Below are 27,874 nucleotides of genomic sequence, written 5' to 3' on the forward strand. Positions count from 1 at the left end.
AAATAAAAAGTGAAAAAAAAAAAAAAAAAAAAAAACCCTGATCTGATCTATATGGTTCTCCAATCTCCCTTGAGAGCACAAATCTCAGGTGGGTCTTTGTTAGGTATGGGCATGGATTTGTGCCAAAGCTCTGAACATTCCCATATTCTGGGTCAAGCCAGCTACCGGATTTTGCCATTTGATATTACTGGCTTCGTAGATAAAAGGTCCAGACAGTGCCGGAGAGAAGGTAATTCTTTATCAGTTTATTCTTTCACTGTGGTTTCAATCAAATTGCACTGATATTTTTATAGATTCAAAAGGTAAATAAAACAGTTTCTTTCTTTACCAAAAAAGGAAAAATGATCTAGCCTATTTCTTCTTGTGTTTTATAAATAGTTTTTTTTTTTTTTTTTTTGGTTTTTTATATTTACAAAAACAGAAAATAGTGTAAAAGTGTGCTAGAAGACATGCTTTCAAAACTGTATTTAGTGAATTATTCTTGAAACAATCGTCTAAATTTAGAGAATATTAATTATAGTTCCTAAAATTATATCCTGTTTTTGTTTTGGAAAAGATAAAGACCTTAAAAGCATCAATTTCATAAGTTCTCGTTTTGTCCTACAAGAACACTTCTTAAAAGGGACCGGAAGAGGAGAAAGTATAGTATGTTTCGGTAATACCAACTCAGCATTTATTTTGGTATTTCCTACCCAATAAATGAGTGATACCTGTTTTAAAAAACCACATTAGACTACTCCAATAAATTAATCACAATCTTCTATACTATCGGGAAGATAAATTAATCATTTATTGAAGTAATTTAATGTGGTTTTTTGAAATAGGTGTAACTCATTTATTGGGTAAGAAATACCAGAACAGATACTGAGTTGGTATTACCGAAACATGATATACTTTCTCCTGGAAGAGACAACCAAACAACGACATATATTTTCAATTGTTAATTTTCTAAATTGAAAATAAAACAAAAGGTTCTTAGAAAACAACATTTGATACAGTGGCGACTCCAGAAATATATTTTAGGGTGGTCATTAAGAAACTTAAATTATACAAAATTTAATAAAAATAGAACTTCGTATATTGACCATAAAAAAAATAAAATAAAACACATACACACAAAGAAATAAGTCTTACAATTTCCTTTTTGAATTTTCTTATTTTGAAATCTTTACATGATAGTCTTATTATCAATACTACAAATTATATTTTTTTCAAAATTTTAGTTTCATAAAAATTTTCTTGGGCTTTTGCTACAACTCCCACTAAACAAATTAAGATGATTACATATTTTGAAAATTTAAATATTAAATTGTATGTTCTTTATGTTTTTAAAATACATGTCAAATTTCATGTCAATCACAAGTTATTTACTATTTAGTCTATAAGTTTATTTTTTATGTGTAATTTTAGACAACAAAAATTTGAAATTTAAAGATTTGAGTGAAGGCATAGCTATTGATATTTGATTTTTTTGAAGTTTTGCAAATATAGAGGATTTAAGAAAAAAAAAATGTAATCCAATGGTGGATTTACCAAAATTCACATCTAATAAAAAAAGATTGAGTGGAGTTGTAATTTTAATTTACAATCAAGTTTGTTGCTAAATTTTGTCCAAAGTATAATTATGTTGAGTCTAACAAAATTTAAGATGGTCCTAAATATTTTTTAAGGGTAAAAAATTATAAAACTTATATATAATAATTAATTTTTTTCGAAGTCAGGGTGGTCTATCCTACACTCTAAGTGGAGCCGCCTGTGATTTGATAGTCTCTGTTATTTCCAAGGATAATTCTCTAATAAAATTTCGAGAAATAAATTTAACAAGTGTATATTTTTTTTATTCAGATTTCTATTTTTAAAAACAATAACGAAAAATACCCATTAAATGTTTTGCTCCGTTTCAATGAAATTTGCTCATTACCAAAACAATTTATTTACGAGGAAAATTCTTTAAAATCAATTTATAAAAGAAAGTTTACTGATCTATTTTTAATTTCTTTTTTAAGAAAACAAGGAAATACCCACTAAAACTTTTGCTCCATTTTTAACGAAAGTAAAGTATTTGGCATACTTAAATTTATCTAATATCTAATATCTATTTTCTTTAAAAATATATATAATATAATATTAATATATATAAAAATGTTCAATTTTGGAAACCCATACACCAAATAACATTGCTAACTTGCACAAATCTATAATTTAACGCTTAAGAAGAAACTATCAAATGTGTTGTAATAAATCTCAACATTCGAACAAAATACACAGAGTTCTCAATAAAAAAGAAATTTATTGATACTTAAAACATCATACACTTTACCGCACACTCTTGCTTCATATTTCTCTTACATTTATTGAATTTCTTGCTATTGGATACTACTTGTGGTAGACCGAAATTGGCTGAACTTGGATTTGACCACACACAATTAATTTTTAGAGATGGGATACCAATCAACCTTAGTTACCCTTATTTCTTGACAAGTTAATGGAGAAATATTGGAATGTGTACTTAGTATTTATATAAGTCAAGAAAAACAGAATAATACACGCTTGAGATTAATTTAACAATGCTCCTCGATTTGAGGCCGAGGTGATGGTTAACACTTGTTCTTGTATGGCAATATTCTCACTCTCTCTTTCTCTCTATTTCTCTTCCTTGCAATTCCTCCTCTCCTTCTTCGTAGGGATCTCTTTCTTTTATATAGTCATCTAGGTTGTATCTTGGCCTTCCACTTGGAGGGCCAAGGCTTATTTCCTCTGATACTTGTCCCATTAGGACCTTACTAGAAAATTTCTCTATTAGGGTGTGAGTTGTGATGACACTATTAAAGGGTCATTCTACCGTTAATGTGGTCAGCTAAGTGGGTGCAGAGTATTGAATGCGGAAGTAACGGATGCTTTATTTGTACTCTTCCATCATTTGCTTAATGACAAACCTTCCTTCCTTTCCTCAGTTGCGTGTCTGGTGGTCTTTAGAACTAGACCTCGGCCCTTCCGGAGATGTGTTAGTATCCTCGGGATCCTCGAGCACTCCAATATTCTTGGGTTTGTGGTTGTGTTATCATATTTGCTCCAAGGACTCATTGATAGAACTTCCTAAGGTGTGCCCCTTTGGTTTTGACCTCTTCTCACTCAATTCTATCCTCGGTTTCTTGTCCTCCCACACTACTCTTGTTGGATTCAACTTTTACATACGGTAGGAAGCATTATATATAAAAACTAAGAAGACAACTTCCTAAAATGAAGCACATAAAAGATGAAAAACATTCAAGGAAAAGTCAAGAAATGCAATACTATTTCATCTTGAGCTCTTCCAGCATAGTTTACTTCACCATTTCAATGTGAAAGACAACCAACTACCAAAGTGCAAATAACACATGCAAGATGCTATGTAGGTTATGACTCTTACATAGATTACACTTCTTCCCAAAGTCAATTCATAAAAAGTATGATTGTCTTAACTTTTTTCTTGTGGCTATTAAGAAATGATAGACTTAGTTTTAACAAAGAACAAAGTGGGAATGTGATCCAAAATTTTGGGTCATATTTGTGGTAGTCATGAGGAAGCTAATTTTCATGTTATAAGCGGTTCTAAGCTCTGTAGAACTTCTATTAGAGCAAGAAATTAAAGGATCTTTCCCAAGATGACACATCTCTAAGCTCCGTTGAGCACCCACACCATAATTCCTGGTAAGGTATGAAAACCACAAAGCAAAACTAGTAAGAATTTGCTACATAAATAACTTGTGGTTGTAGCAATACTTTTACTTCTTCTTCTTCTTCATTTTTTTTTTTTTTTTGAGAAGAAAATTTTTGCTTATTTGATTATGAAAAATATCTAAAATGTAAAAATCAATTTAAAATTTTGTTTTTAGATTCATATTCCCTCTAAAACTCAAAAGTTAAGTAATTAATATTGTTATTATTGAAAGGGTACAATTTCTATTATTTTAAAACTTATAAAATTTGTATTTTCTATATTAATGGGAATTAACTAATCTTTTCTATTTTTTTAATATATAACCATATTTTATTATTTAATTTTCCATAAAAATTAGAGGTGTCAATATTCAACCTAACTTGTGAACACAACATGAACCCAACACGGATTTTTACGGGTTAGGGTTAGGCCTTAATGGGTTTAGGTCATAAACGAGTCAACCCAAAAGCGACACAATAAGAAACGTGGCATAAGCGGGTCAACCCGCGTAACTCGCAATAGACATGTTTGACACGCTAATTTATTTGTGTCAACTCGAAATGACCCACTTAACACAACCCGTTTAACTCATATAACAAATAAATATTCATTTTATTTTAGATTTGTCAAATACCATTTATATACAGCATATATTTTAAATTTAAAAAGAAAAGTGAGTAATTACAAAAACTTAAAAGGGATATAATTGAAAATTAAAACTTTACAAACCCTAGATCTCTAAACCCTACAAACCCTAAATCTCTAAACCTTCTTATAAATATCTTTTTTTTTATTTTTTTATTTCAGCTGTACTACTCACTCTACTATCTTATAGTCTCACACCCAATTCTCAAACTCAAAGTTTCAAATCTGTTATTGCTCTCTCTCTCTCTCTCTCTCTCTCTCTCTCTCTCTCTCTCTCTCTCTCTCTCATGTGTTTAGTGAGTTTTAGAATTAAAGAAAACCGTTTTCTTGGTGTTTCAAAATTCTGCAGTAATTTGTTCCATATAATGTTTTCGTTCTATAAACTTTGAACCCATGTGTCGTTATTGATATATGAGATATATTAATTGTTGATTAAGGCCACGGTTGTAGCTTTTGTCTTGTGCCGTGTGTTATTTTTTTTTTGGTGTTTGTATTAGTGTTGGACATCGTTTGCATATCTTGCAAGTGGGTTTATTGAGATAGTTTATAAACTAGATTGGATAGGTATTGCTTTTAAAACTGTTGAGGCATGATCATATTTTGTAACTAATAATACTTATATGTCTATTTTTGGCATAGAACTTGCACAAATAAAATTGGATGAGCTTGTGGAATATGTTATGAATTTGGACATCAACAAGAATCTTTGGATGATAATCGTAGTCATAGTCAGGATTAGTCTACTGTTTGCTCCAATTCTTTCAATATTGATACTTAGCATTTGCCGAGTGCCAAGGATATTATATTTTTGTTGAACTATGTTATTTTATTTTTGTTAAACTATGTTATTTTGAATTTGGGTTGAAAGGTATGCACTTCTTTTAAAGTGTAAATTACTTATTTCTAGATGAATGTTATATTTTTGTTAAACTATATTATTTTGAATATGGGTTGAAAACTTGAAATGTATGCACTGTTTTTGGGATGTAAAAAAAATTATTTCTAGATGGATGTTATATTTAATATTATGTAAGTTGAAATGGGTTGTGTTACATTCATGTCAACCCAACACGACTCATTTATTAAGCATGTCAAATGGATTGGGTCAGGTCAACCCTCCTTATTAATAGGTTGGGTTAGGATTGAAGGACATGACACGACACGGTTATTAAATGGGTCGGGTTAGGGTAGAGTCATTTAGTCGAATACCCCTATTTCGACACGACACGAACCCGACACGCTAACCCAAATTGACACTCCTAATAAAAATTAATTTCAATGAAAATGAAATAAGTATAACCAAATCCTTGCTGTAAAAAATCATAAAAAGGCTTTCAAACAAAAATAAAAGAAGTTCAAATATATAGTACGATTTATAGGCTAATTAATCAAAACTATACTTTTTTTTTTATATAAATAAAAATTCCCAGTAATTGAGGTCAACCTCGGTGAAATTCAAGTTTTTTTTTTTTTTTTTTTTGAGAAATTCAAGTTGAACTGGGAGTGGAGGAAACAAATAACACAATTATTGCCTTTACTTTTAATGATATAAAGTTTGCTTCCCACTATGTTCCTTTGTCAGGACATACTTTCTTTCTTCCATATTTTTTTTTTTTTTTTTTTTTTTTTTTAGAAGATACTAAATTGGTCAAACTGTCATAGTTCCTCTGTTTTTGAAAACAAAACCAATATATCCAATATTCTGGGAAAGGAAAAACCCAATATAGCCATTAAAAATAAATGAATAAGTTTTCAATAATCCAGCAGACCTTTGAAAGAACCTACCAGAATGGATGCATTTACCTTCTTTTTTCCCTTTTTTTTTTTTTTTTTCCTGAGTACGATGCATTACCCACTTGAGCATCAAAACTTTCAGCCCTCCTATCTCCATAAACCTATGTGAAAAATCGTATATTCTTCCGAGCAAATATAGTCTACTGCTCAGTATAGAGATCTGGTTCACAACTTGCACATGGGCCACTCTAACCATTGCTATGATTTTTTTCAAAAAAAATTTTTAATGTGGAAAAATTACGTTTGAAACCTTATAATTTAGGGATGTAACAAGTAAACCATATAATATCCAAAAAAATAAAATTAAACTTATGAAGTTTTAAAAAATACTAAATTGAATTTTATAGGTTTAAAAGTAACAAATTAATCTCTAAAGTTTCAAGAAGTATCAAATAAAACCCTTAATTTATTAAACTAACACAATGTCGTTCTACTTAAATTATCTGAATTTTTTTTTTTCTTTTGAAATTTAGTTTGTTACTTTTAAAAACTCATAGTAAAATTCACCATATTTGAAATTATAAAATGGTTTTAAAATGTAATTTTACTAAATTTCTTTCATGATCCCACAAATATTTGTTGTGCTTTCCCTAAGGTAGCTTAACTAGGATTTGTGCTTCCCGAGTACCCGAACAAGAATGAGGTACACCTGTTAGGATCATCATCAAAACCTAGACTTACCCACATTCTTCGAAGAATGTGGATTAGCACTAGACTTAGCTAGCTCCATTGATCTATGCAACAAAAATATTCATTGTCTAAGGTTTGTTAATATGGAATACCTAAAGTATTCTAGGATAATAACTCTTAACCTTGAACAGCTATTTGCCACTTGTTATTATTCCCTAGGCTTTGTTTATTTGTTACTTATTCTTGGAACATGAGAGAGAGAGAGAGAGAGAGAATTACTCCATTAGCACGTATGACTAAATTTAATATCTAGAATTTTAAATCATTATTTATCAATTATTCAAAGCAGTGCTGCAGCCATAATTGATTGTCATAGACCAAAAATGCAGCAGCCTTAGCACTAGACCTTATGTGGATTAGCACTAGAATTGTCTTAAATAAAGTAGACTATTCAATTCCTTGTTCTTGGTACGTTGAAGGCATCATAACTAATCCTAACCCTTATTCTTCCTTAACCTAATCCACGGAATGACTTACAATCCAAAGCACTGAGATGCCATTCAATTTAAAGCCATTGGCACATTTGAATTAAGCAAAAACTATATAATGGCCCCTGAAAAACAAGTATTGGTAGTTCAGGAAATTCATTGTGCTCACAAAAAATTTCTGAATTTTTCAAACATATTGGGAGCGACTCAAAGTTAAATCCTAAAATGCAAACCATTAAGAAAATTTGAGATCAAAGCCCTGCCCTAGTTTTAACATCATACACAGGCACCAAATGGCTTCTTGAAGCAATTGGGTACAGGTATAGCTATGAGTGTCTTGCACCAAATGGCTTCACACACATGTATGTATGATTTTATCAAAATGAAAGGGTGAAGCCTCAGTACACGGAAAGTATACAAGAGAAATGCAACAAATTAAGACCTGAAATTACATGAAGCCAAATACCATTATACTTAACTCCTACCCCCTTTTCCTTTTTGGCTAGGTGAAGGTATGAACCCAGTATTTTCTCACCAACAAGGATGGAGGTGACACTAAGCCCAAAGACCATTGGGCTACAAATCTACCTTGTAGAAAGACCAACTGTGTAACTTCCTCCTGCCAAGGCCCCACAGAAAACAATAATCAATTTAAAATATTCTGATCGCTTAACATATATTCTCAAACAAATGCATTTCTAGTGCATGCTATCCTACTACAGCTGTTTAACATCCTATTTCAATAAATTCATACTTAGTGCATAAAACTCCAATTTTTGTAGGATCTAAGATAAGTAGTGATTCGTAAGCAGCCTTACCCCATTTGAAGAGATTGAATCTCCAACTCAAACCTACAGCTTGTCACTTTTGGTAAAAGGCATTTGTTATTGCACCAAGGCTCAACCTCGTGAACACCTTATTCCAATAAAAAAGGACAATGTAACATACAACAACTATTGAGCTGTTTAGTGAAAATTTTGTGGAAGTCACAAAATTTTCAATTAGAAAAAATAAAGATACAAGAAAAAGAGTGATGGAATCTTATTTTGAGATTTATCTTTTTAACACATTGCTCAAATATAAATTCTAGAAAGCAGCCTTACCCCATTTGGTAATATTGAATCTCGAAATCAAACCTACGGATTGTAGCTTTTGGTAAAAGACATTTGCAATCACACCAAGGCCTCTTGAACACCTTATTCCAACTATTCCAAAAAAAAAAGGGCAAAGTCAACAACTATTGAGCTGTTTATAGTGAAAATTTTGTGGAAGTTACAATATTTTAAATTAGAAAAAGCAACTATAAATACGAGAAAACAATGATGGAATCTTAATTTGAGATTTATCTTTTGCAGACATTAATTGCTAGAATATAAATTCTAGAAATTGAATTAATGTTTCATACTTTTCTTGATAACCTCTAGACCATAAACTGAGGTCATCCCATCATTCATTAGTAGAATTCCAATGTACTTTTTTCACTTGAAAAAAAAAAAAAAAAAAAAAAAAAAAAAAGGAAAAAAAAAAAGAAGAGAGGCAGAAAAAATAGCCACAACTGTAATAAAAGCCTTCATTCTTTGATTTGTAAACAAACTTACAAAGATTATTTACTTTTCTTAAAAGCAGTGACTAGGAAAGCACCAAAGCATTCAATTCCCGTGAATGCAAACCTGAGAAGAGCTTCCAAGAACATCTTTCCAAATAGCTTTCACTTTAGCTTCTTTCAGGATCAGAGCTTCCAAGAACATCTTTCCAAATAGCTTTCACTTTAGCTTCTTTCAGGATCAGAGCTTTCAAGAACATCTTTCCAAATAGCTTTCACTTTAGCTTCTTTCAAATCCTGGAAATTGTCACATACACACACAAAACCAGCATGGATCAAATGCCTTTATCGAGCACAACAACACATTATTCCCCAACCATGCATTGAGAGGCTATATTTTGATTAAAAAATATATGAACATCAAAAGGCCCCCATCTTATCTGGACTACTTTCTATGCAGTACTTCTAACAAGTATATGACAATTCCAAAAATTTTGTCACTTCCATGTTTTGCCAAATATCTAAATGCCCCATTTTTGCAAGTTTCCACTCCTCACTCGCTGGACACCACAACTCCTTGAACATATCTATGCTACTAAGTAAGTGCATGCATGCATGCATACACAAATGAGGCAAAAAAAAAAAATCAATAATAATAAAATCTGAGCATCTCTACCATGCAATTGCAATATTAATAAAAGTTAACACCCATTAACAAGAAACCAAGAAAATAAAAGACTAAAAGGAAAAAATTAATGGATGTTATAATTTGTATCAACAAATAATTCAAGAGCCTGAGTTTGTGAATCAGTCTCATCACTCCATTGATATAGTCTCTTTTTATGGTAGCCTGTGCATATATTACAGGGAAAGTTGGTACCTCATATCTTGATTTTGTTGTCGTGCTTAAGTAAGATGGCCTAGCCATTTCTATTGGGAACTCCTACTAGTCACCCTGGAATGAAGAAAAAAAAATCACCAACAAAAGGCTTTGTTTGGCTTCAGTGAAGCAGAGAGAAAGGAAAGAATAGGAGAGAAAGGAAAACAATCCATTGTTTGGTTGAGATGAATGAGGGTAAGGGAAAGGAAAATTTGAGGGATGTCTTCTCTTCCATGGCCTACCAATTTCTTTCCTCCCAAATTGGGAGGAAAAGGAGAGAGAAGAAAGAGTTTTAGAGGTGGGGCCCACTAAAAAGACATTTTCTCTCCATTTCCTTCCTATAAACCAAACACTTCAATGGAAAACTTATTTCCTTTATCTTCCCTTCCCTTTCCTTTTCACTCCCCCTTTCCTTTCTTTACCCTCTCCCTTGTGTTTTCCAAACACAATGTAAGTAATTATTCTCTGCATAATTTTTTTCATTGGTGATACTCCATGGAATTTTCTCCTTTACTGATGACTTTAGCCTCTATGTGCTTAACAAATGACATTTTAATGGAAGGATGTTTTCACTCACATACCTGTATTGGATATGTATCATACTGGATACCACTAAGATACGTACCAAGCCCCTTTTTTTTCTTTTTTTCTTTTTTTTAGTGTCAATACATCCAGGATGCACCCATGATACGGTTTAGATAATGTTGTAACACAACCCCTGATAGTGAGAGATAGCCCAAACTTGTAAGAATTTTTATTTAAATTTTTTATATATTGGTTAAAATGTTAAACACTTATTTAGTTATCTTTTATTTACTCTTTTGGATCATGGTTTGTATTCTAAATATCATTTAATAGTCATGGATTCACTTTATTATCCATTATTGTTCTTAAGTTGATATATGTTTAACAATATATAAATAAAATATATTTATAGGTAATTAATACACATATCCCGATGTATCATACCTTAGGTTTTTCAAGAAATGTTGTATCCTTCTGTACCTATATCATACCCATACCAGTATCCATACCCGTGCTTCTTAGAGTAGAAGGAATATATTTAAGTACGAAGGAATTAGTAGCTTCATTATAGCCATTAAGAAGCAAATTCAAATCATCTCCAAAAAAGAAAATTTTCAGTTACATTTTTTAGCAATTCTAGCTTGATATCCCTAAAAGTAAGTGATACCTTCAAACCCAAACTTTTGGTCATGGTGACAATTAGTTTAGGCCAAACAAATAATGATGGAAACAATTTCATATTGGTTTTGAGAGAGAGAGAGAGAGAGAGAGATGAATATGGAGACTTGTCCCATTCTAAAACATTCAAAGCTACATGTGTGGGCATAAAATGTGAGTGGAAGTCCCACGTAAAGAAAAGGTAAAGAAGTTAAGAAAAAGGTCCTATATGTAACATCTCAATTGGAGTCTCCTAAAGATACCATCTCCCCCAACAAATGATATCAAATTCAAGCCCATGGTGGTATGAGGTAAGGCCGCAATACTTTTTTTGCAGTTAAAGCAAGGACGAGGTGTGCATGTACTTGGAGCTCACACAAGTGTGCATCGCATAAGGCAAGACCACAATACTTATATAAATGTTATTAGTAAAAAGTCCAACAATATGGTATTGCCAATGGTGCTAGATCAAAGAAGAGGTTCTCACGGATGTAAGGGTCCCTGTGGATGAAGCAGTTGTAGGTGGCCCAAAAGCAGGGATGTATCAAAGTCCACAGAAAGGTATTAACTCACACAAGAAAAGGAGATTATTTAGTATACACGGGTGAGTGAAAGTACAACATGGAGAAAAAGTTTTGATAAGTAAAGAAGTTGAGTTAATATAAAAATTAAAAAAATAATAATAATAATAAGCCAAAGTCATAGGTTTAAATTTTAAGGTTAAGTGGTATTCTTATATATTATATTAAGGTTTCAATTAGTCTCCCTAATATACTATCTCCCCAACACTATAGGTCAAAAACATATTAAACGAATATTCTTTTGGCCTAAGGGCCAGGAATATATTAACGATCAATTTAACTAGGATGGCAATGCAACATGTATAAATCAACAAATGGTTACTAATAAAACAAGAAAAGCAAATGTTGCAGCATTGAGAAACAAAAATATTTCACAGATCGAACATCATAAAGGAATTGATAAAGTTAATGTATGCTTTCAAGTCTATTAATATGCAAGTCAAAGAGTCAACTCTAGGAAATCTCATTTATATTTCTTGGTACACAGTTGTTAATAAGGTTAATGGTATTTTCTAAGTACCTAGAAAATAGGAATATAATTTCCAAAGTTGTTATTCCAGTGATATTAAGTCTGGTTCCAAATTTCTTGTAAAAGGCCGAGGCTTGGTTTTGATTACTTAATGCTGTCTAGGCTATCAAGAGTTCAATACTAGTTTCATTGTTCTCTCAAGTTTTCTGCTATTTATTGTTTTTCTTTTGTTATTGGTGTTTAGATTACTGTGTATTCTTACAAGACATGAAATCAGCAGTATTTGAGCTGCATTCATAAGAAATTATGATCCGAATCATCATGGAAAAAAGAGGTATATCAGCAGAAAGTCAAAGAAATGAGAAATCAATGGAAAATATGATCCTAAGTTTTAGAGAGCTAGTGAATCAACTCACAAATTGTTTTGCAGTAAGAGGAACAAGCACAGATGCAAAGGCTTGGAAGATATAATCATTTTGATAGAAATTCTAATGATAATCCAAACCAACAACTTCATGGGTGTGGAAAAAGTCTGAAAGGAATTAAGATATGAACTCCAAAGTTATGACCAAAGAGAGTGGCAAGCAAGTTGGTATCTAACTCGCAAAATACATTTGTAGAAGGGAGAAAAATCCTAACCAAAACTTCATGGGTGTGGAAAAAGTTTGAAAGGAATTAAGATATGAACTCCAAAGTTATGACCAAATTTTTGAGACTAAAACTCCTAGCCTATTAGCAAAGGTGTTGGTCAACAAACTAAAGAACGTGGCAAGCAAGTTGGTATCTAACTCGCAAACAATGCATTTGTAGAAGGGAGACAAATCCTAGTTTCTATACTCATAGCAAATGAAGGCATAGACAGTAAAGTTCATGACAAGATTTAAGGAATCACTTGCTAGGTTGATATTGAAAAGTCGTACAACCATATAGGTTAGGATAGTGATCTTTATATGTTAAGAGAGAGAGAGAGAGAGATTTAGGAAGAAATGGAAAATATGGATTAGTATGTGTATATCCATTGTTAAATTCTCAATATTCGTGAATGGAATCCCATCCCATCCCCTCTCTTTTCCTTTTCTTTTTCTTTTTTTTCTTTTCTTTTCTTGCTAACGTGAGTGTCCTGATCTCTTCGAGTACCTAACATTTTCCCCAGGTGTGTGTAGTCCTCCCCGTCCCACTCACACAGGTAATTATGGAAAGTCCTTAGCTAGATGATTAAATGGATAGTGTTGGGGAAGGATGTCAAGACTTACAACAGAGGGAAGGAATGGAGATGCCTTAAATATATCTCATTTGTTGACTATAGATGATACTATCATTTTCAAGTTTTGAGGAGCATTTTCTGGTGTTTGAGGTAATTACATAGGGTTTAAGGTGAACTTGAGGAAAAGTATGATACTGCCAATGGGGATGGAGCTATATAGGTGGAGGAGCTAGCAGCAGCATTGGGTTGCAAGCTAAGTTCCTGACTCAAATTGGCTTTTAAAAAGAAGAAAGTCGACAAGGTCAAGACTTACAACAGAAGGAAGGAATGGAGATGCCTAAAATATATCTCATTTGTTGATTTTAGATGATTCTATCATTTTCAAGCTTTGAGTAGCATCTTATGGTGCTTGAGGTAGTTACATAGGGTTTAAGTTGAATTTGAGGAAAAGTATGATATTGCTAATGGGGATGGTGATATATAGGCAGAGGAACTATAGCAGTAGCATTGGGTTGCAAGCTAAGTTCCTGACTCAAATTGGCTTTTAAAAAGAAGAAAGCCAACAAGCTTAGTGTTACAACCCTAAACTTTAAAATGGAATGTCATCCTAAACCTCACCTTGTAAGTTAAATTTATGAGCTAAAGATCCCTAGCAGGTGTTTGGCTGAGTGTTATTAGGAAGGACTATCATGACAGTCTGCTGAGATGTTTTTCCCTTAAACACCTATCATATGATTTTGGTTCGACCATGGGAGTTTAACAAGGATGTGATGCATAAAGCAGAGACAATACCTATGTAATTGAGAAAAATCAAACAATAATTAGACTAACTCCATCCGTATTTAGGAAAAAACATGGGCAAGTTTGCAATAACAGGTGCAAGGGGGAAAAGAGAGGAACAAAATTTCAAGAAGCGGAAGACAAATGATGAGGTGTACAGGAAACATAAGAATAGATGATGAGGTGTACAGAAAACATAAGAATTGGTAGATTGGTAAAGAAACTTGAGGATGATTTTTCACCAATTAATCAGTGATGGAGCAGCAATCGCTACAGTAACCACTAAACAGTCTTTGGCAGACTAAGAGATAGTCAAAAGAGAAATAGATAAAATCAATGCATGTTGTCAACGTCTTAGTGAATCAAATAATCAAGCTCTAGGAAATCACTCATCACTAATGCTACTTTTATCATGCATCAATCAAAGCAAATCACATCATAAGTTTTGGAAAAATTTGTGCCACTAGATTGATTGGTAATGTAATAATATCGATGATTATTTAGCAGTATTAAATTCCAGAGTTATTATTAAGTCTAAAAGAGGGTCTCAAAGGTTGTTCCAAATGAATTTGATAACATGGTGGGAAAGAAACATACTTTATTTTTAGTTCTTCCAAAGTTGATTTAAAATTTGGTTCAAGTTTCAAGTTCAAAGGTCTTTACACTTCAACTCTTTCAAACTTGATGTTGAGTTTTTTCACCCAAAGGAGAATGATGCAGGCACGGAAGATTGATTTGTTATCACTTTATATTCAACAATTGTTTTATGGGGTCCATGTGAAGTTCAATTAATGTAAAATTTGTGTGGGTTTGAAGGTCTAGGTAAGAATTTTAGGATTAAAATTAGTTTTTTTTCATAGGTAAAAATAATATTATTGAAAAGAGACTGTCGTGAAAATAACACAAAGTAGCCTAAAGCATTACAATGGAGTAATATCTACATATGATTTGATTCTATCAAGGAGTGAATAGAAATACTATTAGTAAGACTTGATACCACTCATAAAGAGAACTAATGAAGGATGATTGTTTTGAGAAGACTGCACTCCACATCTTCAAAAAATACAAAAATATGCCAATTTCATTTCCACCATATAATCCACATCAAACATAAAGTGATAAGATTCCAGATATCCAAATTTGGTCCATGACATCGCCACCTACATAATAAATCAAGGACCTTCTCCTGTAAAACCCATTGAACTCCAAACACCCTAAAGATAAAACTCCATCACTAGAAAGCCATGCTACAGTTAATTAAGAGGAGATCCACAATCTCCCAGCTACAACAGCACATACAACACCAACTTACCGTTGAAAAGCCTATCTTGATGGTGAGAATTTTTTTTCCCCAAGCCACTGTCCACACAAATAAATTAGTTTATTATTTGGGTTTTGTTTTATCAATTATCGTTTTTTTTTTTTTTTTTATCAGTTATCATTGATTTTGTAGTTAGGGGCAAATCTATAATTTCTGTAATTCCTGCAAATTAAGGTATTTTGAAGGGTTGATTAAGCCTTGAATTTTCAATGAGATCCTAAATATCTTAGGTTTTATTTTTCTCAAGTCCAAGTTCATCTTTTATTAGGTTTTTTAGTTTACTAGTCAAACTGTTTGTCCTAATACTATTTAGTACAAGAAAGAGTTTTATATGTACTTGTGCTCGATGTACGATGAAGTTCATTAATATAAATATTGGGTGTTTGAAGCATTGAGGCATGTTTGCCTTCTTGTGATGTTTTCATCTTTTGTCCTCTTAGTTTTCTATTCTTTCTAGTGATATTGTTCACGAATTCTGTTCATAGTTCATACAACCCTAAACACCGTAAAATAAATATTTACTTTTCCCTCTTCCTTAGTACCCCAAATCAAGCTCTTTCTTTTATCTATCAAATCCCTAAAATCCCATATACTTTTTCTATATCAAATAGCCATCAAATAACTCATCAATCCATCTTTTAAATTCCTATCACAACTTCATAACCCTTTCTTCAACAATTCTAACCTTAGATTCACAAATTCTCCAAATCCTAAACCCACGACATCCACACATAGACATCCACACATAGACATTCCCCACCTTTTCCTATGTCGATTTGGTATTAGAGGCAAAATCCTACCACAAGTTCTTTACTAAAATCTTCTTCTGCCACCGCTAAACAAAATTTCTCATCCAAGGTAGTGGTGACTAACACAGAATTAGAGTCCCAATTTAAGGCTTTTTCTCTAGACTTCAAACATATGCATAAGAAATGAAACCAATGGAAGCAAAAATCAAAGAATTATCCACTATGAAAGAAACTTTTGTGTTATCAATTTTGTATTATTTACCACTGAGGTTTAAGAATTGTCTAAACTAATCCCTCCAATTCAATTCCGTTAACTATAATTCTTAGAAACTGATTATGAATTGTGCATATATTATTTTAAAATAGATATATTTATAGTAAAGTGGTCAAGTGCACAACACGACCATTTTTTGTCAATTATGATTTATGAAAATTAAGATGGGGTCAATTTGGACAATTCTTAAACCTAGGGGTCAATAATACATAATTGATAGCTTAAGGGGTCATTTGGCTTGCAACTACTAATTGAAAATAAGGTCAGTTGCAAACTGTCTTTTTGCATTTTGGCCAAACCTTATTAATAGATTAATTAATTTATAAAATCTTGTTGTACAACCTATTGGTTGAATAATTGATAGAGCCTAAACTGTGTTAAGCCTATCTTAAAATCAATGAATAGACCTAAGTTTTGTTGCCTCATGCAGAACATGTCAAAAGCACTTCTTTATAATACTATAATATTTCAATACATTAGATATATATAATTTAGTTTCCATATGTACACAGCCAAAATATAAAAGTCCTCTATATATATAATAACTATATTAAGAATTTGGTGTCTTGCTTTAACCGAGGTAGCAACTTTTTGTCACCTCATGCCTCAAGCAAAAGAAGGATTTGGCGCCTTAAGATCACCTTTTGCCTTTGACTATCTTGAGTGGGCTGATTATTACATTGATTGAAAAATCAAGGCATCCAAACTAAGTTTTGTTGCCTCATGCCTCCAACGATACAAGGCCTTGGCTCCTTAAGGTTGCCTTTCACCATTGACTACCTTGAGTGGACTGATTATTACAAAATTGAAAAATTAAGAATCAAATGATTGATTTACAGATCAAACTAACCAGAATTCATAATGGAAACCTAAAATTTGCAAAAGCTATTGTTGATATATCTAGTAGAAGCCTGTTATTAACCATTGAATCTTATCAATTGCTCACAACTCATAAGCAATCTCTCTTCTGTGCTTGTCATGTTTCCCCCACATAAACAAGATCCTGAAATTTGCACCCCATTCATCCATAAAGCAGAAGTTTGGGAGCAAGAAACTATGCAATATGTTTTCCATAAATGAAACTCGCTAGAAGTCACTTATTGGATTTTACCTACTTCTCTAGCTCTGTCTTTACCATATACTTGGTTCTAACCTGAAAATTTCTTTCAAAAATCACTTATTGGATTTGACCAACTTAAAACTTTTGTTCAAACAATCACTTTTATATAAATTTCCTGTTGTACCAAAACATGCAACTAACATCAAGACCAGAGTGCAATAGACAATGCAAGGACATAATCTTCTTTATAGACCATCCCTCCCCCCCCCCCCCCCCAAAAAAAAAATTCAAATTATTCCTTCATCAAGAAATGTGTCTTCCACAGATTCAACATAATATTCTCCATTGTAAACCATTCTATTTTGGTGTAAGCTAATGATAACTATATGTTGGTTGAATTCAATTTACACATAATATAACTTCTGGTACTATTACACCACTCACTAATTTTTTATTTGATATGTATTTTAAAAAATATATTGTTGGATTAGAATTTCTTTTTATACTATCTATGCTTACAAAATTTTAAGATAATCTAATATCAAAAATTATTTTAGATTTTATCAATAAAATATTTAAATTTCAAGTTTTAAATTGTCAATAAAAATGAGTGTCTAAATCGAAATAACATCCAATTAACTAAAATTTTTTTATACAAGATAGAAATTCTACTCTAACCTAATCTAAGTGTATATGTATGTGAAATTCCCTCCTGAAGACTTGAATCCCAACTCTTGCTCCCCACACCCCACAAATTTTGTACTTGTGGAATGACTATCACGCAGTGCGCAGCGGTAATTCTTGATTAAGGTTTGATGTCTAAGAGCATGTTTGGTAGACTGTAATAGACACTGTAATGTAATATTTATTCCTATAGTTTATCTATTCAGTAATTTGATTATGTTTTTATTACAGAAAATAATCATTCCTTATGAATAGCTATTCTTTAAAATGAGGAATAATTATTCCTCTCTAAAAGGGTTGTAATAGCTATTCTTGTGTGTGTGTGTAACAAGTTCTAAGATTAGTATATTTTCAAATAAACAAACTTTCCATATGCACATAACAATTAATGAAATAAAAAATCATCAAAAAATAAATCATCTCTCTCAAATTTAAAAACATATTATTTTTTTGGAAATATAATTGTTTGAGTAAGATATTTCCAAAAATAGATTTTAAGTTTTATTCTAATGTTACAACTTCCATTACAACACATTTATTCCTAATAATAAAAATTACAATTCATCGTAATCTCCATTCAATGTACCAAACATGCCTTAAGAGTTTAGGTAATGAAAGATTGGATCTTGAATGTATTTAGTGGTTTTGGGGGTTAAATATGTGAATAGAATGAGAAATAAAGAAAGATTAAGAGTTTTCCTTGACATAGGGTAAAATGCTTGAGTTAGCGCTTTCTTTCCTTTCATGTTTGCTTATTACCTTCAAACCATATTTCTAGTGGAATTATTTCCACTCTTTCCAATTGGAAAGACGGGCAAAGTTCTTGGTCTACGACAACGAAAAATTATGTTGACTGTGCGTATCACCTCAAGAGAGTGACTTAATCTGCGCCTCAACTTCGTCACTTCACTCGATGTTTTGAGATGATTTTGAAGCACAAGTGAGGTTATACCTCCTAATTTTCACTCTATTTATGGTAAAATCTAATTTTTTGTGAAATATTATTATTTAAATCATATATTTGGTGATTATGAAAAAAAATAGAATTATTTATTTTATGTTCATTGGAACAAAAATTTTGAGACAATAAATTCAGCATGATCTTTAGGCTTGAGAATCATAGATTTCTCCCTTGAACATTACAAGCAACTCAAACTAAATGGTCTTATCTATAGCATGTTCGAGATCTTCAAAATATACGTGAGACATTTGATTTAGTTGTAATAGTTTTCAATCCAAATTACTTTATGATGTTATTAGTTTCATGTTTATTTGAGTCTTTTGATCACTAAAAAGTCCTATTAATTGAGACATTTTACCAAACTCACACAAAGTTAGATGCTTTCAAAAAAAAAAAAAAAAAAACATTTTTTTTATCTCATACCTCAACCTACTCTTGAATCAAGCAGTTGTCATACATTCACTTTCAACTACTCCAAACTTAAAAAATAGTTCCTTATATTTTCTTACATAATCAATCACATGGATGTCGCCTTACTCAAGAGTATACAATTGATCAAGAAGATAATCCTACAGGCAGCTTACCATGTTGCTAAGTCAATCAGTCAATCCACTCGTATTGGATCTCCAATGATGTCAGAACTTGTTCTTATACCAATAGTAGTGTGTTTATGGATGAATAGAGATTGGGGGACTAGCTTTTAGCATCATTTGTGGGCACTTTGTTTGATTGGGCTCGAGTTTGGGGATTCACATTTAGTCATTCCATTCCAACTAGTCCAATGTTTATACTCTTTCTTCTTGTACATAATTATGCCTCTTATTTTATCTTTTGTAATTATTTTGGCTTTTTGGTGCCTTTTATGAGTGACATAGTCCATTTTCAATATAATATTTCTTACTTATAAAAAAGAATATATGTTTAAATCAATCTTACCATCAAATATTGATTACAATGAAGCCTTTATATATGCTATTGCTAGATCCTTTCTTGGGAGGACTAGGACACCTAAATAACCCATTCCTAGAAAGACTAGGATTATTAATAATAAAGAAAAGTACTTAAAATTTTCTAAATCAAATAGGAAAATGACTTTAAATACAAGATAAGACTTATGCACCTTTGATACAACCAAGGATAGCCCGTTCTAGAAAATTTAGAATTAAGCAAATAGGGCTTATTCTAGTCAAAGTTAATTATAATTAAATTAACAACTTTCTAACCTACAAAAAAAACACAATACTAAGACTCAATAGTAACTAACAAAACTATAAAATGTGCCAAAAAATCCCACATCAAAACTATACCACAAATCTTGAATCTTTTGGTATTTAATCTAGTTTTTCCTCCATCTCTTGATTGTTTACATAAAGGTCCCCCCATATATATATATATATATATATAATTGTCCTCAACTAACATCTTCCACCTATTATCACCGTACTTCTGACCTCTAAGCTCTAGCCACTCCCAATTTATTTATTGTGCTATAATTAAATAACTGTAAACAAGACAATAGCAGAAAACTCGCTTGCTTACTTCTGGTCCACACATTCGGGGTAGGCAACATATAGTAGGACCCACAATATCCAAAATACACCACTAATGTCTCCTGAGAAAATCTTAAACATCAACATATCTACTCTAGACTTAATAATACTTCAATATTTGCATAACAAAAGAAAATTTTCAATTTTATTTTATAACACTACTTGTAACCAAGAATCTTTTGCAAGCTTCAATTACAGTTGAAAACATCCCTAATTAAACTTTGTGATGAGCAATTCAAAAGTATTTAGAACCTTATGAAGCTTGAAAATAGAGCTTTATGGAAAAATATGTGCCATAACTTCGGCTTGGGTCTAAATCCATCACCAAAGATGGCCTAATTGTGATTTCATGATAGTAACCATATACATTGAACAAGATTAATATGAACATAACAGATTGAAAGTGTAATGCAAGCATAGGGGGCTTACATGGAAAGGAGCTTCATTTTCTTAAGCAAGCTTGAAAGAACCTTGTCGCGGCAAAGTTGGGAGACTCCTAAATTTCATTTTCATAAAGCAATCTGCATTCTACGTTCAAAACAAAAAGGTGTTTTAAATAAAAATAATAATGACATTTGACCATTAAAAAAAATGTTGCCTTGCCGCAGAGATTAGAAAGGAAGCACAAACAAATAAAGATAAAAGAATGTAATTTTAATAATATTCCCAGAATTTTGTTTGTTTCTGTAAGTCATATTCCTGGGATTTTGTTAGAAACAATCGCACTACAAACATATAAGCTTTTCACAAAGCATTCCTTTAACATTTCACTACTCTCACCTTAATGTGTAGAGATTAGAAAAATAAGTAAGCATTAACCAAAAAGAGCAAAGACTTGAATATCTTCACTAATCCCAGTTGTCACAGATGATGTTCCTTGCTGTAAGGATGTTATTAATTACGATGATCTTAAAGACACAAAAGCAACCAAACATAAAAGCAAACTTTCTTAACCCATCTTCTAATGGAAAAATATTTAGTCATATAGTACCTGGTTTGAAACCAAAATCTCTAATATGACAACATATTATTTATAGCTTGACTTATTTTGCAAAGGATTAAAACAAACTACCAGTAAATTTTGAGAGAGAGAGGAAATGTTATTCATGAAAGACCCTGAAAAGGTTGGAAAAACATCATGACTATATAAACCTTGAAGGGGAAGAGGTAGCAATGTTTGTGGGGCATAAAATATTGTCAAATATAAAGAGCATCACATAAAATCAAAAGTTTTTTTTGCAGGATGAAAGACTGGCATCTCTCCAATCCTTCCCTCCGCAACATCGTATGATCATTTAATGATATATATATGGTGCCTCATAAAAAGATTAAAGATCACACTTCAAGAGTACCCATTAGCTTGGCCTTCTTCCTCATTGTTGATTTGATATATTCAAATTTGAAAATGCCCAAATATGCAATTTACAGTTCTCAAAGCCTACCAACCCATCTACTAGGCTAACTTTTCATAATCTTCTAGCTCCTGTATTGTAGGTTCAAGAACTTTACATTATTTATATATTGAGTTTTATTATGCAAAGTTTTTATTTTAATGTAGAAATCAATAGGAACCTCAATCATTGAAAATATATATATAACACTATCCTGTAGCCAGACAAACAGGAAAATAGGTTGAGTTGTCTTAAGTCTTTAGGTGATTCAGAGATATTCACAAAATGGTTGAGGTAGATTGATGTGAAAGCAACCTATTCAGAACAGAGTTGAACGACACCCACCCCCCCTTTTCTCCACTTTTTCCTTGGCCAAACTGAATTCACATTATTATGTAATAGACCACTTTGACCATCTACAAATAGAGCATACTTTTTCAACTCTTAAGTTATTCCATCCATCTAAAAAGAAAAGACTGAGGTAAAAAAAACAACAAAATTTTTATGCATTCTTATTTCCAACCAAAATATATGGGACCAACTATTCTTCTCACGACTACTAATCATAGAAGCAGTACTATTAAGAAATATACAATTTCAAATATATCTAATTTCAACCATTAAGGCTTAGAATTTCAAGAATTTTTTGTATGTAATTCAATAATTGGTGGAGAGTTGGGATTGAAGAGATAAGAACCTCAAATATTTCCATTGAAAACATGAAAAAAATGTCAACTAATTGAGGTATAAGGTTCTTGGTAGAATTTCAAGAACTTCTATCATACCAATATTGCTACTTTTCTATGATTCCTTTGAATAAAATTTTCTAAAGAAAAAAAAAAAAAAAAAAAAAAAAAAAAAGACAAATATTTAGTCAACTGCATGCTTCATTAATCTAAAACTAAGTTTTAAGTCAAGTGACATTTTTTAGTATTTCCAACAGAGATAACTAAAGTTCGAATCTCCCCACTCTCACTTAAAATATCCACACACAAAAAAAAAATTTAATTAATTTTCCATAACACAGGTTTTGTCTAATTCCCCAATCAATAATTGGAGAGAAAATAACTCTACAACTCCTCTTGGTATCTCCTTTCTTTGCCCAAAACTATCTTGTGAATCTTAATCACATAACAAAAGAAGGAAAATTAGTTGATGGTCTTTAAAATGTCAAAACAAAGCTGCTTTAAACCTCAAGCAAAAATATTCTCTCCAATTCAAATAACTTTGTTTTGAGAACTGAAATTAAAATTTCAACAGTAGTTATTTTAGTGGAGCATCTACATAATTGCAAGCCCATGGTCCTCTATCTATATTGTAATCTTTACATAAACACCTTTATATGTCTAACAAAACATCTATATGGGCATGTAATAATTACAAATTTACATTAGGTAGAATTAAAAAATACCCATGATATTTGTTTAGGAAAAATATAAGAAATATATACTATATAAAGGATGCATGCATTTATTAACCTTTATTCCAAATATCCAACTACTCTTCCATTCCTAGGAGCATCTACCAACTACTATTCTAACTCTCTTTTTAAATTTTGATTTGTTGCCTATAAATTATAAGAACCATACCAAACGAATGAAAGAAAAAAGAAATCAATGTCCACACGTTTTCTACACCAAAGTATCACCCAAAATCAAAGGGAATCAGCGGAACTCTTGACAGAATGCAGCAACAAACTCCATTATGCAGCAGTCAATTGAGTTCAATTTACTACTTAGATAAGATGTCAACATCTCCTAAAATGATTAATTGTTAGCTTATTTATATAATTTATATTAAATTTTAAACAAACCCCCAAATGCAACAAATCAAATAGCAAACCCAGCCAAAAGTAATCCGCAATGGATATTATATTTTCAATTAATTAATGAACGCCTTATCCATCATATGAAAAACACATAATTTCATGATCACTTTAAACATTACAGAGAAAAAACCACATGAGCTTAAATTCCTAAAATTTGTAGAATTACACACTAAAGCAAAGTATTCCTACTAACTGTAGCAACCAAAAAAAAAAGGAAAGAAATAAAGAAAGAAAAATTGAATAAATTAAGCCTTGGAATACGAAAGTCCAGTATAGAACGTACTGAATAAGTACTAGCAATGTCAACTTTTAACAACCAGACAAGAATATTGAAGCAATTGGATTACCTTGGCCAAGTAAGCTATATGAACATTCCATCTAGCAACCGACAGCATTTACCAGCACAATTCAACGCATGAAATGACTCCACACACTAAAACCATTATTGTTTAAATGCTGCAGAAAGAGACAGAACAAACTTTTAACCAATTTGCACCTTGGAAATTACAAACCCCAAATCATAATGAAGAAGAAACAATGACTCTTCAGTCTGGAAAGTTTAGATTCAAGACTAAAACATACATTGTCTTTATGAACTTGTAAGTATGTGGTTGTAAATTATGAGTAAAAGTATTGTCTATAAGACACAAAACAAGCTGAAATCCAGTAAAAGAAGCTGAATAGGCAAAGCAATGCGCACAATATAGGGTTATAGGAAGCACACCCGAGACCTAATTCACACGTTTTCTTTTGAGACAAGATTTTTGTGCACGATACTTGAGTTGACGGTTCCTCAAAAGATTCTATATTTCTTGTCTGCCTGCAAACAAAACAGCTGAAGAAGTTCCTTAAAATCTGGAAAATTCTTACAATCGTAACCATACCCAAAAGAGTTCACATCTTTTCTACACTCAATACATCCCATCAAATCACAATATATGAGATCAAAAATGACAAATTAGACTGAAATTATTTGTTTTCTCCAAAAACTCAATAATATATATTCAAATATAATAGTAGGTATGTAACTGAAGAGATTTTGACTAAACTACAGACCTAGGAAACCCTTATCCATTCCTATCAAAAGGCAACCCTGTGATAGCTAGAATAGGGTTTCAAACCCATGAAAAATAAGTAAATAAATATGTATCTGAGCTGAGAGAACAAGCTAGCAATCAGATTCTGGCTAGATTCAGGTGAGAACAAACTCCAATCAGAACCAAATCTCGAGTGGAAAACGCATGCGCAGGAATAAAATATAAACCAAATGGCACTACATAGTCACAAACATGAAAATACTGGTCCTAAGTACTAACTATCAAAGATCTGAAATCAAAAAAAGAAGGGAAAAAAAGGAAGAGCAGTCAAGTTGTATTAGGACCATTCTACTACTCCTATATAACGTAAATGGTCCCATGCTATAAGCATGTTTTGCCGCCTAATCCGCACAGTAATCAAGCGTACCTTCTCAGAGAAACACCCTCAAAAGTCACGCTTTCAAACAATCAACAATTTATAAAACATATACTAATAATTAAACATAAAATCATTTGTCAATTTCAAAGAATAAACACTACACTTTCAGTCTACTCGAGCTGTTCTTGAAGGTTGAAATAAACAAGTATCCACCCATAAAATTAGAGAAAATATATTTGCATATATGTTTGAGAGAGAGAGAGAGAGAGAGAGAGAGGATCTGGAACAAAAAGCAGGCCGGAAAGATAAGATTTTTGGCACCTAAACCGGCACTGGAAGGTGACAGAAAGAGAAGTGAGCACGCAAAAGCAATAGTATAGACTTATACCAAGTGCCTCTGTGTGCTCACTCTCTTCTGTCAATTTCTATGTCCCAGAGACCGCATATATTATGGAATTTTCAAACAAAGAGGAATGAAATGAGTAAAGACAGAAAGTTTCCCAAATGTGGAAACAGAAAACACCCACCAATCACCATACAGACTCAAAAGAAGAAATACTATGAAAAAATAGATATATATAGTAAGAAAGAGTCAGATCTGAAAACACAGCGAGACCCAATTAAGGAAACCACACAAAATTCACTAAAAATCTTTTATTCCATTCTCTTTCTGTGTGAAACTCGGAAAAGACTTCAATCAGGATTTAGGGTTTTCTTTTTCCCCCTTAGACTTGACCAAGAAAGAAAAACACCCTCCCCCAAAGAAAAAAGAAACCAAAAAAAAAAAACTCTTTCTTTCTTCGTTCACTATTGTCTCGCTTTGTATTCTCTTTTGCTCTCTCTCTCTCTCTTTCTCTCTCTCATTCATGCAGAACGTACAGGTGTCCGTGATACAGCCAGAACCCCTGACTTTACTCAGAACAAATCAAACAGTGCCGACGACAACACTGCACCAAAAACAGCCAAATAAGGAAAGTAGAGAGAGGGAGAGAGAATGATAGAAAGAAAGAAAAAGAGAGTGGGGTTTGCTTTTTACTGCTAGAGAGAAAGAGTCACTTGACTCTAATGAGACTTTGTTGCTTTGTTCTGTTTTGTTTGTGTTGTGCCTCAGTGCCCCTTCTTATCAAAAAATATCTATCATGACTCGGTGAGTGTGTCAATGTGTGTGTGAGAGAGAGAGAGAGAGAGAGAGAGAGAGAGAGAGAGAGAGAGAAGGGTTTTTTGTTGGTTGTTTTTTGTTTTTCGGGGAAGGTAAATAGGAAAAGATAGTACACGAAGCTTTCTGGCGAAAAAACTGTTTACGAATTTGATTGGTTGGGTGAGATAAATTGGAATACGTGTCGTTTTCATGGGGTAGGTTACTTCAATGATGGAGTTATGGCCGTTGATAAGACATTATGATAGGGGGGTAGTCTTAGCCCTCAGATTGAAATGATGGTGGGGTTTTATTAGAGTCTAGGTGTCGTTTTCTCGGTAATTGGGGGCCGATGAGACTGCGTCATTAGAGGGGACAGACCTGAGATGTGGATTGGGTTTCCTATTCTTCCTACAATGCCTTCTTCTATACTTGTTTGCAATTGCCAACTTGACTCCAATCACCATGATCCTTTGCACGGTTAACTATCACGTGGCTTGTTTTCACTAGCATTCAATAACATGATAATTAAAAGTAATGTTAAATATAAATTATTTTATAATATTTTTATAAATGATTAAATGTTTATTAAAAAATTATAAAATAGTTTGTAATTTTAGCATTTTTCTAATACATGTTGTAAGGATTCAATTTGTAACGACCCAAGATGATACTGGGTTCGCACATAAAAAAGGCCCAAACAATATCATTTATAGAGCGTGAGTTTGAAAGGTTAGGCCTTAGTCACCGGACGGTGATTAGTCGTGGTGTTCATACAGAATTAAACCATGTTTACTCGAGGAGTCTTTCTCCTTGAGACAGTCTGGGAGGCTCTGGTTCTTGGCCTTTTTTCCCAACCACAATCTCCGGATTGCTTGCTTCTCCTTTTATATTAGCCTGTATCCCTTATCCTACGTCCATGTGTAGGATCGATTTTCCAAGACTGATACTTGTCCCATCAGCCTATACCCAAAGTGGTTAGGGGTGGTTGTAAAAGCTGAAGAGCATGGCTCTATAAGGTGCAGAGTATTCAATGGCAGTAATGGCAGCTTTCTCTTTGTCCTTGGTCGTTATACTATCCAGCATCCCCTTCTCTATTGACATAGATATTTTAGATTTTTTCCAAAACTGTTCCTATACCGTTCTTGCCCTTTCTTTCAGGGGGACCTCGGATATGCCGAGGACAGAATTATCCTCGACTATATCTCAAGACTACTTGGACTTTTATTACACGTCATCGGCTATACCCCTCCTCGGCTCGGGTCTTGGGCCCCAATGTAAAAATGGGCCAGGACTACAAATTCTTGGGCACCACAATAACCCCTCAAAATCCTGCTGTCTGACCTCTTAGTCGCAGAGGAGGGTTTTGGCGATGCCCAGCCTTTATTACAGTTCGTTCAGCTCTAACCTTCATTAGTGTTGGTGTCCCTTCATCTATTTAGTAAATACGCTGGGTTACGAGACATGCGTGGATTTGAAAGGTTAGGCCTTGGTCACCGGACGGTGGTTAGTCGTGGTGTTCATACAAAATTAAATTGTGTTCACTCGAGGAGTCTTTCTCCTTGAGGCGGTCTGAGAGGCTCTGGTTTTTGGCCTTTTTTCCCAGCCA

At 32.5% G+C, this 27,874-nt stretch overlaps 1 long non-coding RNA gene across 8 annotated transcripts; it reads right to left on the reverse strand.

Annotated features, from left to right (window-relative positions):
* Nucleotides 1–7,432: 7,432 nt before the first annotated feature.
* LOC115974870 lies at nucleotides 7,433–26,324 on the reverse strand. 8 transcript variants are annotated; one of them, XR_004088024.1, is made up of 8 exons: nucleotides 26,167–26,324; nucleotides 24,439–26,077; nucleotides 24,062–24,170; nucleotides 20,925–21,023; nucleotides 8,928–9,097; nucleotides 8,361–8,462; nucleotides 8,076–8,172; nucleotides 7,433–7,876 (listed from the first exon to the last, which is right to left on the reverse strand). It is a non-coding gene; the product is annotated as an uncharacterized LOC115974870 (long non-coding RNA). The 8 variants fall into 8 exon arrangements; XR_004088022.1 differs by adding an exon at nucleotides 9,681–9,755 and having other exon boundaries at nucleotides 24,439–26,321; XR_004088025.1 differs by having other exon boundaries at nucleotides 8,856–9,097; nucleotides 24,439–26,322.
* Between the last annotated feature and the right edge of the window lie 1,550 nt (nucleotides 26,325–27,874).

Source organism: Quercus lobata, chromosome 2 (genome assembly GCF_001633185.2).
Source record: "Quercus lobata isolate SW786 chromosome 2, ValleyOak3.0 Primary Assembly, whole genome shotgun sequence".
NCBI classification, from domain to species: Eukaryota; Viridiplantae; Streptophyta; class Magnoliopsida; order Fagales; family Fagaceae; genus Quercus; species Quercus lobata.